This window comes from Bos taurus, chromosome 4, assembly GCF_002263795.3.
Source record: "Bos taurus isolate L1 Dominette 01449 registration number 42190680 breed Hereford chromosome 4, ARS-UCD2.0, whole genome shotgun sequence".
Classification (NCBI taxonomy): Eukaryota; Metazoa; Chordata; class Mammalia; order Artiodactyla; family Bovidae; genus Bos; species Bos taurus.
In genome coordinates this window covers 15,704,433-15,723,784 of record NC_037331.1, presented here as the reverse complement: position 1 = coordinate 15,723,784, position 19,352 = coordinate 15,704,433, and the positions used below count along the sequence as shown (strand labels likewise).

At 43.3% G+C, this 19,352-nt stretch overlaps 1 protein-coding gene across 1 annotated transcript in view; it reads right to left on the bottom strand.

The window, feature by feature from the left end:
• Positions 1–19,352, bottom strand: part of UMAD1 (UBAP1-MVB12-associated (UMA) domain containing 1) — a 295,880-nt gene that overhangs the window by 267,775 nt on the left and 8,753 nt on the right. The gene's annotated exons all lie outside the window — the stretch shown is intronic.

The following is a 19,352-nucleotide window of genomic DNA, read 5'->3' as shown; positions in this document are numbered from 1 at the left end:
CCTGGAATATGAAGTCAAGTGGGCCTTAGGAAGTATCACTACGAACAAAGCTAGTAGAGGTGATGGAATTCCAGTTGAGCTATTTCAAATCCTCAAAGATGATGCTGTGAAAGTGCTGCACTCAATATGCCAGCAAATATGGAAAACTCAGCAGTGGCCACAGGACTGGAAAAGGTCAGTTTTCATTCCAATCCCAAAGAAAGGCAACGCCAAAGAATGCTCAAACTACCACACAATTGCACTCATCTCACACGCTAGTAAAGTCATGCTCAAAATTCTCCAAGCCAGGCTTCAGCAATATGTGAACCGTGAACTTCCTGATGGTCAAGCTGGTTTTAGAAAAGGCAGAGGAACCAGAGATCAAATTGCCAACATCTGCTGGATCATGGAAAAAGCAAGAGAGTTCCAGAAAATCATCTATTTCTGCTTTATAGACTACACCAAAGTCTTTGACGGTGTAGATCACAATAAATTGTAGAAAATTCTGAAAGAGATGGGCATACCAGGCCACCTGACCTGCCTCTCCAGAAACCTATATGCAGGTCAGGAAGTAACAGTTAGAACTGGACATGGAACAACAGACTGGTTCCAAATAGGAAAAGGAGTACATCAAGGCTGTATATTGTCACCCTGTTTATTTAACTTATATGCAGAGTACATCATGAGAAACGCTGGGCTGGAGGAAGCACAAGCTGGAATCAAGATTGTCAGGAGAAATATCAATAACCTCAGATATACAGATGACACCACCCTTATGGCAGAAAGTGAAGAACTAAGAGCCTTTTGATGAAAGTGAAAGAGGAGAGTGAAAAAGTTGGCTTAAAGCTCAACATTCAGAAAACGAAGATCATGGCATCTGGTCCCATCACTTCATGGCAAACAGATGGGGAAACGGTGGAAACAGTGGCTGACTTTATTTTGGGGGGTTCCAAAATCACTGTAGATGGTGATTGCAGCCATGAAATTAAAAGACACTTACTCCTTGGAAGGAAAGTTATGACCAACCTAGACAGCATGTTGAAAAGCAGAGACGTCACTTTGCCAACAAAGGTCTGTCTAGTCAAGGCTATGGTTTTTCCAGTAGTCATGTATGGATGTGAGAGTTGGACTGTGAAGAAAGCTGAGAGCCGAAGAATTGATGCTTTTGAACTGGAGTGTTGGAGAAGACTTCTGAGAGTCCCTTGAACTGCAAGGAGATCCAACGAGTCCATCCTAAAGGAGATCAGTCCTGAGTGTTCACTGGAAGGACGGATGTTGAAGCTGAAACTCCAATACTTTGGCCACCTGATGTGAAGAACTGACTCATTTGAAAAGACCCTGATGCTGGGAAAGATTGAATGCGGGAGGAAAAGGGGACGACAGAGGATGAGATGGTTAGACGGCATCACCAACTTAATGGACATGAGTCTGAGTGAACTCCGGGATTTGGTGATGGACAGGGAGGCCTGGTGTGCTGCAATTCATGGGGTTGCAAGGAGTCAGACATGACTGAGCAACTGAACTGAACTGAATGAAGAAAAAGACATAGATAAAAGACTTATGGACATGGGGAGAGGGGAGGAGAAGGTGAGATGTATGGAAAGAGTAACATGGAAACTTACATTACCATATGTGAAAATAGACAGCCAACCGGAATTTGCTGTATGGCTCAGCAAACTCAAACAGGGGCTCTGTATCAACCTAGCGGGATGAGATGGGGAGGAAGATGTGAGGGAGTTTCAAAAGGGAGGGGTTATATGTATACCTATGGCTGGTTCATGTTGAGGTTTGACAGAAAACAGCAAAATTCTGTAAAGCAATTATCCTTTAATAGAAAAATAAATTAATTTTTTAAAAAAAGAAGGTAGGGAACAAAATAAGTAAACTTTAGAGCTAGACAAAAAAAGGAAAGTGGTTTCTGTTCTAACAAACAAAGGAAAAGCCTTTAAGAGAAGGACTCAAACTTCAATACATTTTCATGTCTGGCCATAAGACAGAGATGGAACAAACATAAAAATCAGAAAAGCACTTCTCATGAGTCATACTCAAGCCCCCAAAGTTTAGAAACATTGTTATAAATCTCAGAGCAAACTCAGCAGTAGTGTAAGAATCTTTTTAAATTCAAGTATTTTGTACAGAACTTATAATTCAAATAATTAAGTGAAGCAGTTAAGCTCTCCATAACCTATAAAAAAAGTTAAAACAATACACAGGCTTAAACAGGCTGCCGCAGGCTGTCAACAGTACGACTTCTGTGGCAATGGATACTATTACAGTTTGCCACTCTAGAACACTAGAAAATCCCAAACATTTCAGAGGAGAGAGAACATAGCTTCCAAGAAGTCAACAACTATCCAAGTATGGAAGAAACAGCTCAGGAATAGGAAAAGGGTAGTAGAGACAGCACAAAAGGGCTCAGCAGGGCAGCAAAGACAGTCTGCTGCCAACAGCCACTGGAAATTGCTCTAAAACTGCTACAAAAGTACCCATCACCCTCACCCCTGCTATTCTGCCTACCTGACCACTGTCTTAACTCCTTTAAGATGTTTTTCCATGGGAACATGGTGCCAATTTCACAATCCAACTCTTGGGATTCCCTTGTACCATCAACGCTGCTGACATTAGTGATTCATTCATTCCACTAGGCACCTAATTCAGTCTAACTATATAGCTTTACAGTAATCACTCTGTGCATGAAAAGGCTATGTCCTGAGACACTAAAATCTACAACAAATTACCTTTATCCCATGGTATTTTTTGTGTCATTAAAAATACAAAGTGGTATAAAAATTTATCCTAGCAGAGCTGGCAGTACCATTCTGCCATCTTCCCTCCACGAGCTAGTCTCACAGCAGGAAAGTTACATAGCTAGGTCACCACTCCAGCAGCCAGATTTTCTGACCCCACCTAAGACCAGAAACTGGGCAAGGGGAAGGGAGTAACTAAAACCCCGGTAACATCTGCCAGGCTTCTACAGTGTGTCAAGCACAGTACCAAAATGCCTTAAAGACTATCTCCTATAATCTTACCATCATCCCACCATGTACAAATAATTATGCACATCATGTAAATGGAAGAATTGAAGTTGGTTACATATGGATGCAAGTGTATATGGCTAGTACACAGCAGAGCTAGAATTTTAAACCAAGTCTCTTGGGCACCACAACTGAACGTTTTTCATCAACAAAGCACCGAAGACAAGGAGCCCTTAACAAAGCATTCGTGTTGGACTTCAATCGAGTATTTCCTAGTATTAGTCAAAATACGTTTGATCAGTTTCATGATTATCTTTCTAAATCCCTACTTTTCCAAAGCATGCTCAGCTCTGTGTTCTGAAGACACCTGCTAATTCCACAACATCCATGTTTGAGACTTTCACTTAAGAAATAGTCATAAAATATAAAGTAAGTGCCTAGGCCAGATACTAACCGGGCACTAAAAATGCAGCTGCTGCTGCTGCTGCTAAGTCGCTTCAGTCGTGTCCGACTCTGCGAGACCCCATAGACGGCAGCCCACCAGGCTCCCCCACCCCCGGGATTCTGTAGGCAAGAACACTGGAGTGGGTTGCCATTTCCTTCTCCAATGCATGAAAGTGAAAAGTGAAAGTGAAGTCGCTCAGTCGTGTTCAACCCTTAGCAACCCCATGGACCACAGCCTACCAGGCTCCTCCATCCATGGGGTTTTCCAGGCAAGAGTACTGAAGTGGGGTGCCACTGCCTTCCCCAAAAAATGCAGCACTCAACTTATATGTAAGGGGACAAACAGCAACCTGAACCTACCCGATTTTGAAGGCAATCCTGAGCAAAACTAAGAGGGATTTAGGAGCTCCACCCCTAAAGTGCAGAAGGCCTATAGCAGCCCTGGTGCCCCCGGCCAAGCAGATGGGAAGCCCCAAGCATGCATGCTTCTGACATACATGGCTTTGACAGTGGCCTTCTTCTGCTTGTTCCAGCATGTTCCAGCCTCATTTCCTTAGATATGATTTCAGCATTGTAGAAATTGTAAACAGTAAGCAAATTTTACACTTACAGATGGGAGAAATATCAAAATTTATTCTTAAAAAGCCATTATCCCCGGCAGCAACAGTACGGGTTGGCTGAGCTGGGACCCAGCCCAGAAGGCCTCCTAATCCCCAGACGCTGGGGTCCTGGGGCTGCCTCCACACAGAAGGGGATGAAGTGTTCACTGCCCAAGACACAGGTTGGGAGAAAATCCTTGCAAATCACAGATCTGAAATAGGACGCGCATTTAGAACATACAAAAAATTCTTAAAATTCAATCATGAGAAAAAAATTCAATAAAAACTGAGCAAAAGCTGCAAAGAGGCATTTTCCCAAAGATGATACGTGATGGCAAAGAACCACATTAAATGATACTCAACACCATTAGTCAACAGGCAAATGCAAATTAAAATCTCAATGGGTTAACACCATATATCCATGTAAAAGGCATGCCATGCCAACTGTTGACAAAAACATGGAGCAACTGGAACTCTTGGATGCTGTGGTACAACCACTCTGGATAACGGTGTGGCCATTTCTTAAGACAAAGTAAAAATACACCTACCATATGACCCAGACTGTCTCCTTTAAGTATTTACCTAAGAAAAACAACAGCGTATGTCCGTATTTATACGCAAACTTTATACAGCTTTTTAGGTAACAGCTCCAAACTGGAAACAACCCACATGTTCAACAATAAATGAAAGAATAAACAAATTGTAGCATACCCATCGGAGAAGGCAATGGCACCCCACTCCAGTACTCTTGCCTGGAAAATCCCATGGACGGAGGAGCCTGGTAGGCTGCTATCTATGGAGTCGCAGAGCCAGACATGACTGAAGCGACTTAGCAGCAGCAGTAGCAGGAGCATACCCATAATACTATTGAGCGATAAAAAGGCATGAAGGGCTAAGATACGCTACAACATGCATGAATCTTGGGAGGGGAAAAAAAAAAAAAACAGGCTGAGTGAAAGAAGCCAGACCACAAAAAACTTGTAGAAAATGCAAACTACATAAAGTGACAGAAAGCAGATGAGGGCCTGCCTAGGGAATGGGAGGTACAGGGAGGGAGAGTGGGAGGGAGGAACTACCACGATCACGAGGAAACTTTTGAGGGGGACAGATATATTCATTACCTCAACTGGAGCGACGGTCTCAGGAGACATAAACATGCCAAAACTGATCAAACTGTACACTTTCAACGTGTGCACTTCATCCTGTATTGATAATACCCCAATAAAGCGCTGTTTAAATTCATTATTAGCATGATACTCTAGGTGCATATAAATGCAGTGTGCTGTGCAGAGTCTCTCAGTCCTGCCCAGTCTTTGAGACCCCATGGACTGTAGCCCGCCAGGCACCTCTGTCCATGGGAGTCTCCAGGCAAGAATACTGGAGTGGGTTGCCATGCCCTCCTCCAGGATCTTCCCAACCCAGGGATCAAACCCAGGTCTCCCGCATTGCAGGCAAATTCTTTGCCATCTGAGCCACCAAGGAAGCCCATAAACGCTGTAGTTAACAGTTATTCGTTGTCTCAAATCTCTTACATCACTTTGTGCTGTTACAGTTGCAGCCTTCATATGCAAAGCAAGATGCTCCTTTCTCTATGCACTCACATAAAACTGAGAAATGAAAGGACAGCATCTTCACTTCTAATGATACACAGACTGCATATAGAAGGCTACTCTGATCGCTAAGCAGGGCAGATTTTACTGCTCTGAAGGGAAAGTGGATAGCACAAGTAATGTATTTATTTTTCCTATTATTCTAAGATTTACTTTTTAAATAATATTACCCAGGACAAAAGGACTAAAGGTAACCTGATTTTCACAATCTGATCATCTTGTTTCAACAGACTTCTTGATAATGTAAATACATTAAGATAATGTAAATATACTAAGATGTATATGTAGGACTGACATAAATCAATCCAGGAAATTTTATACTGCTGAAAAACTAAAATCCTGAACCATGTTTAATCTTCCTCTTCTGTATGACGAGTTCTGAACTGCATGGTTACACAAAAGTAATAAAATCTAAATAACAAGTTTCCTAATTTATTCCAAGAGAGACCAAAAAAGACAAAAGTCCATGCTTTGGACAGTTTAATCATAAAAGAGTATATTGCCCCCAAAAGTGTTAAACAGTCCAAAACATTCCAGAAGGCTCAATGAGAAAAGCCCTGTTACATGTGACCAACAGGTAGCCTTGAGTTTAACTTCATTTGATGGGCACGGATGTAAACCAGGAAGAAAAGGGAGGGCTCTCCTGTTAGAAGCTCAGCAGGTACAAAGAGCACAGCGTGCTGAAGGGCAGCAGAGGACCTCAGCTCACTGGAAGCACAGAGGTAAACAGAAGACTCCAGAAGCAAAGCAGAGGGGCTTCCCTGGTGGTCAGGTGGTTGAGAATTCAACTTCAACACTGTTCAGGGAGCTAAGACCCCACATGCCACATAGCCAAAATACCAAAACATGAAACAGAAGGGATGCATAGCATTGTGAAATAGGATTTAGTCACTCAACTCTACAAATACTGATGGAAAGGAATCAATAAAAGATGATGGAAGCTTCAAGCCTGAGGGAGCAAAGAAAGTGACATTAAGAATAAGAAAAAGAAAGTAGGAAAAGGACGGTTAAGAAAAAAATGATGAACTCCATTTCAGACAAGTTTAGATATAGGGAAGCAAGGACTGGTCCACACGGAAATATGTAAAATGCAGCTGGAAAATAGGACCCAGTGCTCCAATGAACAGAGAAGGCATTGGCACCCCACTCCAGTACTCCTGCCTGGAAAATCCCATGGACGGAGGAGCCTGGTGGGCTGCGGTCCATGGGGTCTCGAAGAGTCAGACACGACTGAGCAACTTCACTTCCACTTTTCACCTTCATGCATTGGAGAAGGAAATGGCAACCCAATCCAGTGTTCTTGCTTGGAGAACCCCAGGGACGGGGGAGTCTGGTGGGCTGCCGTCTCTGGGGTCGCACAGAGTCAGACAGGACTGAAGCGACTTAGCAGCAGCAGCAGCAGCTCTAAGTTGGAATTAGGGAGCTGTTGGCATGTAAGTGGTAGCTGAAATCACAAACATCAGTGGAATTTCAAATGGAAAACAAAAGTTCAGGGATTGAGATCATGATTTCTAAGATCTCAAACTATACTATAAAATGCACCCCTTTAATTATCAGCAAATGGATGTGGATACTACCATTTCTTCATCATTTTCCAACACATAATACTAGCTGCCATACCAGGACTAAGATATTAACTTGACTTTATTGTTACACATTTCAAAACTGCAGAAACAACTGGCCTCTTCAGTACAATCCAGGGGGGGGAATTCAAATGCCAGGCAGATAACCAAGGGTGAAACCAGCCCGGTCTGAGACAGGAGGGAAGGAAAGTGCAAGCCTGGTCTAAAGATAGCACCTCCAGGGAGTGGGGAGATGCCCGGGGAGCCACAAGGAGGAGCCCGTCACCAAAACAAGGCTTGAAGGATTATTCAGGGAAGAGCTCTGGAAGGCTTTGAGCTGGGAAAGCCTGGAAGCAGATCTGCATCTGCAGTTACAGCCAAGGCAAAAAATAAAATAACCACCACCAAAAAAATTAGGAACAGGCTGAAATTACATTATGCCATCTCCCCAGTGACTCCTTGTGCTCACCACACGAGATGATCCCAATGCATCTAACCTCTGGGGAATATAAACTGAAGGTGTATGGTTGCATGGATGTGAGAGTTGGACTATTAAGAAAGCTGAGCAATAGATGGGGAAACAGTGGAAACAAAGGCTGACTTTATTTTCCTGGGCTCCAAAATCACTGCAAATGGTGACTGCAGCCATGAAATTAAAAGACACTTACTCCTTGGAAGGAAAGTTATGACCAACCTAGACAGCATATTGAAAAGCAGAGACATTACTTTGTCAATACTTTGTCAACAAAGGTCTGTCTAGCCAAGGCTATGGTTTTTCCAGTGTTCATGTATGGATGTGAGAGCTGGACTATGAAGAAAGCTGAGCACCGAAGAATGGATGCTTTTGAACTGTGGTGCTGGAGAAGACTCTTGAGAGTCCCTTGGACTGCAAGGAGATCCAATGAGTCCATCCTAAAGGAGATCAGTCCTGGGTGTTCATTGGAAGGACTGATGCTGAAGCTGAAACTCCAATACTTTGGCCACCTGATGCGAAGAGCTGACTCATTTGAAAAGTCCCTGATGCTGGGAGGGATTGGGGGCAGGAGGAAAAGGGGACGACAGAGGATGAGATGGTTGGATGGCATCACCGACTCGACGGACATGGGTTTGGGTAAACTCCGGGAGTTGGTGATGGACAGAGAGTCCTGGCATCCTGCGATTCATGGGGTCGCAAAGAGTCAGACATGACTGAGCGACTGAACTGAACTGAAGGCTGCCTCTGTCTGAAGGTCCCTCCCTTTGTGACCATGGGCCTTGGACTCAGAACTGCTGCTCTGTCACTCAGGCCTCTTGGAGAGACAACCTTTTAGCTGAAGTATCTGTTTTCTACTATTTCATCCTTTCTAGTACTTTTTCTAATTTGGTTTTTCAAATTGAAACTAGCAGACTTTTATTATAAAATTATTTTCTATTGTATATGTGTACATAAATTTTGTACATTTTTAGGAAAGAAATACGGAAAAATATACACCAAACGTAATAGCTGTTGTTACGAGGAAGCACGACCAGTTTATATTTATGTTATGATTCTTTTATAGTATTTGCTTTTTTCCCAAGCCAAATATATGAAATCAAATAAAAACCTTTTTCAATTTTTAATTGAAGTATATTTGATTTATGTTAGAATTTTTCAGAATCTTTTCCACTACAAGATAGTGAATATAACTCCCTGTGCTATATATACCAGGGCTTCCCTAGTAGCTCAGTCAGTACAGAATCTGCCTACAGTGCAGAAGACCCGGGTCCAATCCCTGGGTCAGGAAGATCCCCTGGAGAAGGAAATGGTAAACCACTCCAGTATCCTTGCCTGGAAAATCCCATGGACAGAGGAGCTGGCTGGGCTCCAGTCCATGGATTGCAAAGAGTCGGGCACGACTGAGAGACTAACTGTGCTATATATTGGTCCTTATTTATTTTACATACAATAGTGTGTATATTAATTTCATACTCCTAATTTATCCCTCATCTTCCCTCTTTTAACTTTTAATTAATATTTAATACTTATTAAATATTTAATATTAAATAATTAAATATAAATTTAATAACATTTGATATTATTTAATATTAAATTAACAATAGTGAATAATTAATACTTATTTTAATTAAAACTTAATACTTTTCACTTAAAAGTATTTTTAACAAATACTTCTCACTGCAGTGGCTTCTCTGCAACGAGAGCTCAGGCTCTAGACGTACAGCTCTAGGCACACAGGCCTGAGGTGCACCAACTCAGTAGCTGTGGCATATGGGCTTTGTTGTTCCGCGGCATGTGAAATCTTCAAACCCGGGGACTGAACCCATGTCCCCTCCACTGACAGGTGGATTCTTATCCACTGTACCACCAGGGAAGTCCCTCCCTTCCCCTGTGCTAACCATGATTCTTTCCTGTGTCTGTGAGTCTTTCTGTTTTGTAAATAAGTTCACTTGTATCATCTTCTTAGATTTCATAAATAAGTGACATCATATGATATTTGTCTTTCTCTAGTTTATTTCATGTAAAGGTATGACAATATTTAGGTCCATCCATGATGCTGGGCTTAAAGCTCAACATTCAAAAAATGAAGATCATGGCATCCGGTCCCATCACTTCATGGGAAATAGATGGGGAAACAGTGGAAACAGTGTCAGACTTTATTTTTGGGGGCTCCAAAATCACTGCAGATGGTGACTGCAGCCATGAAATTAAAAGACGCTTACTCCTTGGAAGGAAAGTTATGACCAACCTAGACAGCATATTCAAAAGCAGAGACATTACTTTGCCAACAAAGGTTCGTCTAGTCAAGGCTATGGTTTTTCCTGTGGTCATGTATGGATGTGAGAGTTGGACTGTGAAGAAGGCTGAGCGCTGAAGAATTGATGCTTTTGAACTGTGGTGTTGGAGAAGACTCTTGAGAGTCCCTTGGACTGCAAGGAGATCCAACCAGTCCATTCTGAAGGAGATCGGCCCTAGGATTTCTTTGGAAGGAATGATGCTAAAGCTGAAACTCCAGTACTTTGGCCACCTCATGCAAAGAGTTGACTCATTGGAAAAGACTCTGATGCTGGGAGGGATTGGGGGCAGGAGAAGAAGGGGATGACAGAGGATGAGATGGCTGGATGGCATCACGGACTCGATGGACGTGAGTCTGAGTGAACTCCGGGAGTTGGTGATGGACAGGGAGGCCTGGCGTGCTGCGATTCATGGGGTCACAAGGAGTCGGACACGACTGAGCGACTGATCTGATCTGATAATGCTGCAGAGACTTCCCTGGTGGCTCAGACGGTAAAGCGTATGCCTACAATGCGGGAGACCCGGGTTCGATCCCTGGGTCAGGAAGATCCCCTGGAGAAGGAAATGGCACCCCACTCCAGTATTCTTGCCTGGAAAATCCCATGGACAGAGAAGCCTGGTGGGCTACAGTCCACGGGGCTGCAAAGAGTCAGACACGACTGAGCGACTTTACTTTCACTTTCTTTCTATGATGCTGCAAATGGCATTATTTTACTTTTTTTTTTATGGCTGAATACTCCATTGTACACATATACCACATTTTCTTTATCCATTCATTTAGGTTGCTTCTATGTCTTAACTACTATAAATAGTGCTCCTATGAACACTGGAATCTGCCTGCAATGCAGGAGACCCTGGTTCGATTCCTGGGTCGGGAAGATCCCCTGGAGGAGGTCATGATAACCCCACTCCAGTATTTTTGCCTGGAGAATCCCATGGACAGAGGGGCCTGGTGGGCTACAGTCCATGGGGTCGCAAAGAGTCAGATACGACTGAATGACTAAGCACAGCACGACACTGCTCTGTAAACATCACCCACCGAAGTCTCTATCAGAATTAGAGACGTTTTGTCTAGTTTTGCTGCTGCTGTTGATGTGGGGGTGTGACGGGTTTTGTTTTCATTTCAATTCATTATTCTTACTTGATTTTCAGAATTCATACTTGATTTTCAGAATCAAGAACGGTAGCTTTGTCAACTACAAACGGGCACTTGCCATCGACCTCCACAAGGGTTAAATCACGTGCTGCTGCACTTGCTGACCTTTAACATTCCCTGAAAGGCGTTCAGGGTACAGAGCAGAAATGAGGCACTCTGTGCTCTGGAAACACTGGCAGAACAAGTCTTCTGAGAGTTAAATATTCTTAGGAGCTGATTTTACGAGCCCAATTCTTGCATCTCCTCACATCTAGAAAAGCACTAAATTCCTCCGTGGTGACCACTACCCGCTCATGACTTACAGAAACCTGCAAAAATACATGCTTGATTGCACACACTCCCCTTTCACCAAGATCACATATACACTGGTCCTCCCCTGCCTCTTTGGAGCAGCTTCTCAAGAGTATCTGAAATGCCATCTCCTGGCTTCTAGTCCTCATTTTGTCGCAAATAAACCTTAACTTGCAAATCACATAGTGCGTTTTTTTAAGTCAGCAACCTGACAATGATAAAGACTGATTGCTTTTTCCCTCTACTGTCTCTTACTGATAAAATGAAAAACAGGATAGCACTTTAAAAAAAAAAGCCATCACTGATTCTACTAATTTAGGGGGGAGGAAATCACCCATTACATTAGATTACATTAGACCACAATTTCTCAATCTCTTCACCGTTAGTATTTTAGACCAGACAATTGGGTGTGATCACTTAGCATGTGATGCATTCTAGCCATAAGATACCTTAATTTCAAGAGGTGCTATTAAAACAAACAAAACTTTCCTCTTCTTAATGCATGACATGTAAAAACCGTATCTTTCTTTTCCTAAGGAAGGATGCTAAATAGTGTGAAGAGACACATAAATTTAGAAGATAAAGTTGCTGCCTTTGAGAGCCTTATAACAAACTGCACTCATAATTTGTATCATTTTGGTCTCAGTCATTGACCAAGAATGTAATTGAAGCTTCAGTGTTATATTGATTCTTATAAGTTAATTATACAATAATGTATTTTTATGTTTTATAAAAGTTACAAGCATAATTCTACATAACTAACACAAAAATTTCTGATTTTAGATTAAATAACACTGACACCTATTAAGAAAACACGAATTGCTAACCACTGCATTTGATGGTACAACTCTAAAATTAAAGCACAACCTGGAAAAGACCCCACAACAACTCTAACAAAAGCATCTCTTCACATGAAACAAGTATTTTGGTGATTGATTTAAATAGGTGATTTATTTAATAATGTCCTAAGGGAGAATAAAGTAGACCAATGTGAGGTCACCCCTCTTTACAACTCTATAGCGTAGAGAAACTGAGAATGAATGAAATAAATAAAACATTATTCAGTGTGGGTCTTTATGTTTCTATTTGCTTACATCTACCACACAACAGGAATCATTATATACAACTTCCAAAAATTCAACTGCCCATTCAGATCAGATCAGATCAGATCAGTCACTCAGTCGTGTCCGACTCTTTGCGACCCCATGAATCGCAGCATGCCAGGCCTCCCTGTCCATCACCAACTCCCGGAGTTCACTCAGACTCACGTCCATCGAGTCAGTGATGCCATCCAGCCATCTCATCCTCTGTCATCCCCTTCTTCTCCTGCCCCCAATCCCTCCCAGCATCAGAGTCTTTTCCAATGAGTCAACTCTCCGAATGAAGTGGCCAAAGTACTGGAGTTTCAGCTTTAGCATCATTCCTTTCAAAGAACTCCCAGGGCTGATCTCCTTCAGAATGGACTGGTTGGATCTCCTTGCAGTCCAAGGGACTCTCAAGAGTCTTCTCCAACACCACAGTTCAAAAGCATCAATTCTTCAGCGCTCAGCCTTCTTCACAGTCCAACTCTCACATCCATACATGACCACTGGAAAAACCGTAGCCTTGACTAGACGAACCTTTGTTGGCAAAGTAATGTCTCTGCTTTTGAATATGCTATCTAGGTTGGTCATAACTTTCCTTCCAAGGAGTAAGCATCTTTTAATTTCATGGCTGCAGTCACCATCTGTAGTGATTTTGGAGCCCGGAAAAATAAAGTCTGACACTGTTTCCACTGTTTCCCCATCTATTTCCCATGAAGTGATGGGACCGGATGCCATGATCTTCGTTTTCTGAATGTTGAGCTTTAAGCCAACTTTTTCACTCTCCACTTTCACTTTCATCAAGAGGCTTTTGAATTCCTCTTCACTTTCTGCCATGAGGGTGGTGTCATCTGCATATCTGAGGTTATTGATATTTCTCCTGGCAATCTTGATTCCAGCTTGTGTTTCTTCCAGTTCAGCATTTCTCATGATGTACTCTGCATATAAGTTAAATAAGCAGGGTGACAATACACAGCCTTGACGAACTCCTTTTCCTATTTGGAACCAGTCTGTTGTTCCATATCCAGTTCTAACTGTTGCTTCCTGACCTGCATACAAATTTCTCAAGAAGCAGATCAGGTGGTCTGGTATTCCCATCTCTTGAAGAATTTTCCACAGTTTATTGTGATCCACACAGTCAAAGGCTTTGGCATAGTCCATAAAGCAGAAATAGATGTTTTCCTGGAACTCTCTTGCTTTTTCCATGATCCAGCGGATGTTGGCAATTTGATCTCTGGTTCCTCTGCCTTTTCTAAAACCATCTTGAACATCAGGAAGTTCACGGTTCACATATTGCTGAAGCCTGGCTTGGAGAATTTTGAGCATTACTTTACTAGCGTGTGAGATGAGTGCAATTGTGCGGTAGTTTGAGCATTCTTGCCCATTATATCTACATTATTTGACTTCCAATACAATCTAACTGCATTATCAAAAGTACTTCCTCCCTAAACAAAAACAAACTTCTAAAATTCAGTCGTTTGTTCATTTGCTCACTTTTCGTTCACCAACAAGTGCTGAAGGCCAGATACTGGCCAGGCACACTGCTGTCAAAGCACAGTCGCTCAGTCGTGTCCGACTCTTTGCGACCCCATGGACTGCAGCCCGCCAGGCTCCTCTGTCCATGAGATCATCGCAGCAAGAATACTGGACTGGGGTGCCGTTTCCTTCTCCAGGGGATCTTCCCAACCCAGGGATCAAACCCAGGTCTCCTACATTGCAGGCGAATTCCTTACCGTCTGAGCCACCAGGGAAGCCCACTGGTGGGCCCTAGAAAATCAAACCAAACAAGGCACTTTCTCCAAATTCAAGGAACTACCCATATACATGCTGCCTCTGGGCTGCCTCCCTACCACCTCTCCCAGGACCAGCGGGCACAAAGCATGCTGCCGAGCCCTGTTAAAACCAGCACCAGCCAAGCAAGTGGCTGACAGGTTGCTAACAGTCTAGTCAAACACTGCTATCTGTCTGAAGGCTTGCCTCACACTCCTGAGTACATAAGAAAGCTGACTGTTTTACCTCCCCTCAATGTTTCATCAAAATGCACAGAAAGAAACACAAGACAAAATCTGGCAATAACTCTATCAAACATATGCCAAAGTCTACTCACCATATGCCATAGTCTGAGTCAAAGGTGCATCAACTGCACAACCAAGAAGCTCAACTGACCCAAGAGTTCATTACCATACTTCCTGTCTTGTGCTTCATCTTCCGAAATGTTATCCAAGGATGAGTGAGTAAGTGAAGACACAAGCAAATGGCAGGAGGAGAGTGAACCACATCCCCATCGCCTGAACTTAGTTCTGAAACACAGGAGCTCTACCTACCAGAAAAAGACAGGCTGCCAGACAGGTCACTGCATGGGAACTCCTTCCAAAGTTTGGCAAAGTTGGATTCCCTTTCTTAACCTTCCCCCTCTCCTGGGAGATCTACCTCATTCCAAGATAGTAATTATTGGCCTGGGCAGGCAAGAGGGAAAATTAAGGAGGGCAATGGTTCATAACTGCCCAAGGACGACTCTGTAAAACAGGGTCCCAGAGAGAAAAAGCTCCATGAGCAGAACGCAGGAAAGTAACAGATACTATTTCATGGCTGAAGAATTACGTGTGTGCATGCTAAGTCACTTCAGTCATGTATGACTCTCTGGGACCCTCTGGGCTGTAGCCAGCCGGGCTCCTCTGTCCACGGAGATTCTCCAGGCAAACTGCTCCTAATTCTCTAACTCATTCAGAGACCTGGACAGTCTGCGCCATGGAAATATCCATCTCAGCCTGGCAGAGCCACACAATGAGTGCCTGTTAGCCCCTGGGAACAGAACAAGCCAAGGAACACAGGCAACCATATATCTTCCAGGACTAGACACAGAAACAAGAAGCTGCCTGCAATAGAAAGTTCAGTGAGGAAGACGGAAGAAGCCGCACTCACCCACTTCAATGAAATCAACAGAAGGAAGGGAAAATACAGACCCAAGGATCAAGAGGAAGAGTATCTCTCTGATGAAAATTCTCTTGAAGCTCTTGAACAGTACAGACAGTATCTTGGCAACCCTCAAACTGTTCTAGGAGGATACAGTCTCCTCCATCCAGGCTGCTGAGCGGAGCTGGGCAAAACATACCATCACCCAGATGGTTCATGATCTCAGCTCTCAGACAAGCCTGCATACTTCCCTCCTTTGGGGAAGCACCCTGGGGTTTTCATCCCCCTTCATTATCTTACTTTTCATCACCATTAAGATGTCCAACAAATACTTTAGGACAATTTGGTCACGTTATTAACACTTAAGTCACAATCTGTTATTTAAATACTTAGTGTAACAAGACACTGTGCTCAGGGCTTTACGTATGCAAATCTTACTTAATGCTTAAAATAACCACATGAAGCTTTTTTATCTCCCATGTTTATGTCCATGTTTTTATCTCCCATGTTTACAGAAACTGCAGCTCTGAAACGGATGAATAATTTTTCCAAAAGTCACTTAGGTATCAAGTATCAAGATTTAATCCAGGTCTGTATCCTCCACTCTGTGCTGTATTGCTTCAGTGTTCAAGCCTGAGTCATTCCCAGCACACACAGCTCAGCTGGTAAAGAATTCAGCTGCAAGGCAGGAGACCCCGGGAGCATAACAGTCAGCCACGACTTGGCCACTGAACAGCAGCCTGCCAAAGTTACTGTCTGTCAATGAAGTGTCCTACCTCATTAGATGTTTGCTGAGCACCTGTATGAGGCAAGTGCCATCTTGGGGTAGACGGGAAATAAACCTGCTTTGAGATGTTTAGAGTCTTCAAAGTGTATAACAGATGCTACTTAGCCTTTCTATGATACTACCTCCACAAGCGTGTAAGATTTGTAAAGGGGCAGGGGGGTTGCTTATTTTTGTTTATTCCACAAATTAACAGCATTCATGGACCACTGCTGAATATTTTAAAAGTTTACAAGATGTGCACTCTTTAAATATAGTCTCTAGTTTAAAATTAGCAAGAAACAATCTATAACAGCAACTGAGAGGTAATATGTTCATGGCCTTTTAATAATTCACATTGAACATTTATTCTTATGTATCAGTGTATTTACCAATTCAGATAATTGTACACCAAAAATAAGATATGTGAAGTGCACAATCTTTAAGTATAAAGCTTGATAAATTTTTGCAAAATGATCATATATGTATATCAGTCAGGGTCCAGTCAGGAAATAGAAATCACACCAGTTGTTTGAGCAGGGAAAATGTTAATACAATGAATTGTTAACTGGAAGGCAATGGCACCCCACTCCAGTCAGTACTCTTGCCTGGAAAATCCCATGGATGGAGGAGCCTGGAAGGCTGCAGTCCATGGGGTCGCTGAGGGTTGGACATGACTGAGCGACTTCACTTTCACTTTTCACTTTCATGCACTGGAGAAGGACATGGCAACCCACTCCAGTGTTCTTGCCTGGAGAATCCCAGGGACGGGAAGCCTGGTGGGCTGCCGTCTGTGGGGTCGCACAGAGTCGAACACGACTGAAGTGACTTAGCAGCAGCAGGAAGTAAATACTCATAAGGAATAAGATTTCAAAGAAAAACAGCAGTGCAAACTCCAGCCCCCCGCCCCAAAAAAAAGTTAGCCACTATCTCTAGGCTGAAGAAGAGTGGACCGTAAGGTAGTTAAGCACACCACTCCACAAGATGAAGACTGTGGGGATTCAGACCTCCTTGGAGGGACAGAAACTGTATCAGGAGCAGCGGAGGAACTCAGCAGAGAGCAGGCTGGAGCTGGGCCGAGGGCAGGGCGAGGCCTCAGGGTCACAACCTGACCTCTGAACCGGCAGCTGGGCTCCTGCCAAAGGTCGTAATGGGGGCTGGAGCCTGGGAGGGAGGGGTCTTCCCGACTCAACAGCTTTGCAGTGTTCCTTCAGGGCCCTCTGCTGGGAATGCCTAATATTCCAAAGGAAAATGGTTTGCAGAATCCAGCTTCATGTCACACAGTTGGGCAAGCAAGACTCAATGTGGAATTGAGAGATAATCAGTTGGCCCTGGACTTCTCTGGTTGTCCAGCGGTTAAGAATCAACCTGCCAATACAGGCCACGTGGGTTCAATCCCTGATCCAGGGGGATCCCACATGGCACAGGGAGACTGAGCCCTCATGCCACACTACTGAAGCCTGTGCGCCCTGCAGCCACTGCTCCATGCCACCCCAGTGAGCAGCCGGCACACCGCAAGTAGAGAGCAGCACCAGCTCGTCGCAACGAGAGAAAGTCTGTGTGCAGCAACAAGACCTAGCACAGCCACAAGTCAGTAAATTGATTAAATTTTTTAAAAAAGAGAAAGAAGACATCCTGGATTCTAAAAGCTTTCCTATTCATGGTTCCAGTCCTTTGTGAGGCTAATAATTTTAGGCCAGTCAAGCTAACCCAAAAAAGTTCTAATCAGTTTCCTTTTGATAAATGTACCCCAAAAGAAGAAAGGGTAAACAAAATGTAGTATTCACTACACACAATGGACTATAATTCAGCATGAAAAGGAACGAAACTCTGATACCTGCTACAATATAGAAGAACCTTGAAGACGTCAAATGAAATAAGCCAGACAGGAAGGACAAGTACTGTGTCATTCTACTTACAGGAGGTACCTAGAGTAGTCAACGGTAAAATGGGCACGGAATTTCAGTCTGCGATGACGACAAAGTTCAGGAGCTGGATGACAGCAATGGCTGCACACGATGTGAATATACCGAATGCCACTGAGCCATCCAATTAAAAAATGGTTAAAATGTAACATTTTGTTACGTACATTTTACCACAATTAATCAAAAAAAAAAGTTTAAGCTGATTTAAAGAGGTCATATTACTTGTACCAAAAGCACCTTGATTACTATATTTCAAGCCATTCATCATCATGAACCCAGAATACTCAACCTAAAACGTCAAACTTCACTCCCTTGATCCACCAGCCTCACTACTAAGCTCAACTCCTCCGCATGGCATATAAGGAGGACATTCCAAGTTCTTGTGTCTACTTACCTTTGTCAGGTAGTTAAGAGTAAGGAAGGAGGAGTCCAAAATGGTGGTTAAAGAAAAACAGTGACTAGAAAAAGCCCCCAAAAGGGTCAGAGAAAGGGAAAAGCCCACAAAAAGGGGAAGCCTCAGACTGGAGCGAGAAACCCTGGGGAGAAAACACCCAAACACGGCCCCTTCCCTGACTGGCCTTCAGCATTCACCCTACTTGGTGGGGGTAAAAGCCCTACTTTGCACCAGCAAAACCAATCAGGCTCCAGGGACTATAAAGGGTCAAAGACAAAAGATATAAAAAGGGAAGCCAAAAGGAGTGGAGAACACTCACTCCTATGGGAGTTGGCCCCTCTCACATCTAGAGATGTGAGAGCTCTGACTGAGCTGTAGGTAGTCTGCCCTTCCAAGTCTCTGTTACAAGACAAAAAGCTCAAGAAAATACTGCTGCTGCCTGCTTAATAAACCATGCCTGTTTGAGCAATGAGTAGTCTGTCGTTTCAATTCTCTGCAACGACAAGACAAGACCGAGGGAGAAAAACCAACCCCAGACCTTCATCCTGAATTCTTGCCGCCCCTTGGCGCACTGCTACACTTTCACTGACACTTTGTCATCCCTAACAACTAACAGAATCCCCACAGTGGCTCTCTAAAAGGGCCCTTGTGGTAATGTTTTAAATATAAATATCTATTTTTAATGTATGGCTAACCCCCAAAAAGAATAAAGAAAATCTATAGAAGCCAGAAAACACAAGAATCTATAAATCCACAAGGTTATATGCAAGGACTATAGTTAACATTTTCGTTGCAGGCATTACTGATTGCTAGTGGCTAAAAGCCTGGGTTTTAGTTATCCAGGTCCCACAGGGAGAATCCCGTGGACAGAGGAGCCTGGAGGGCTATA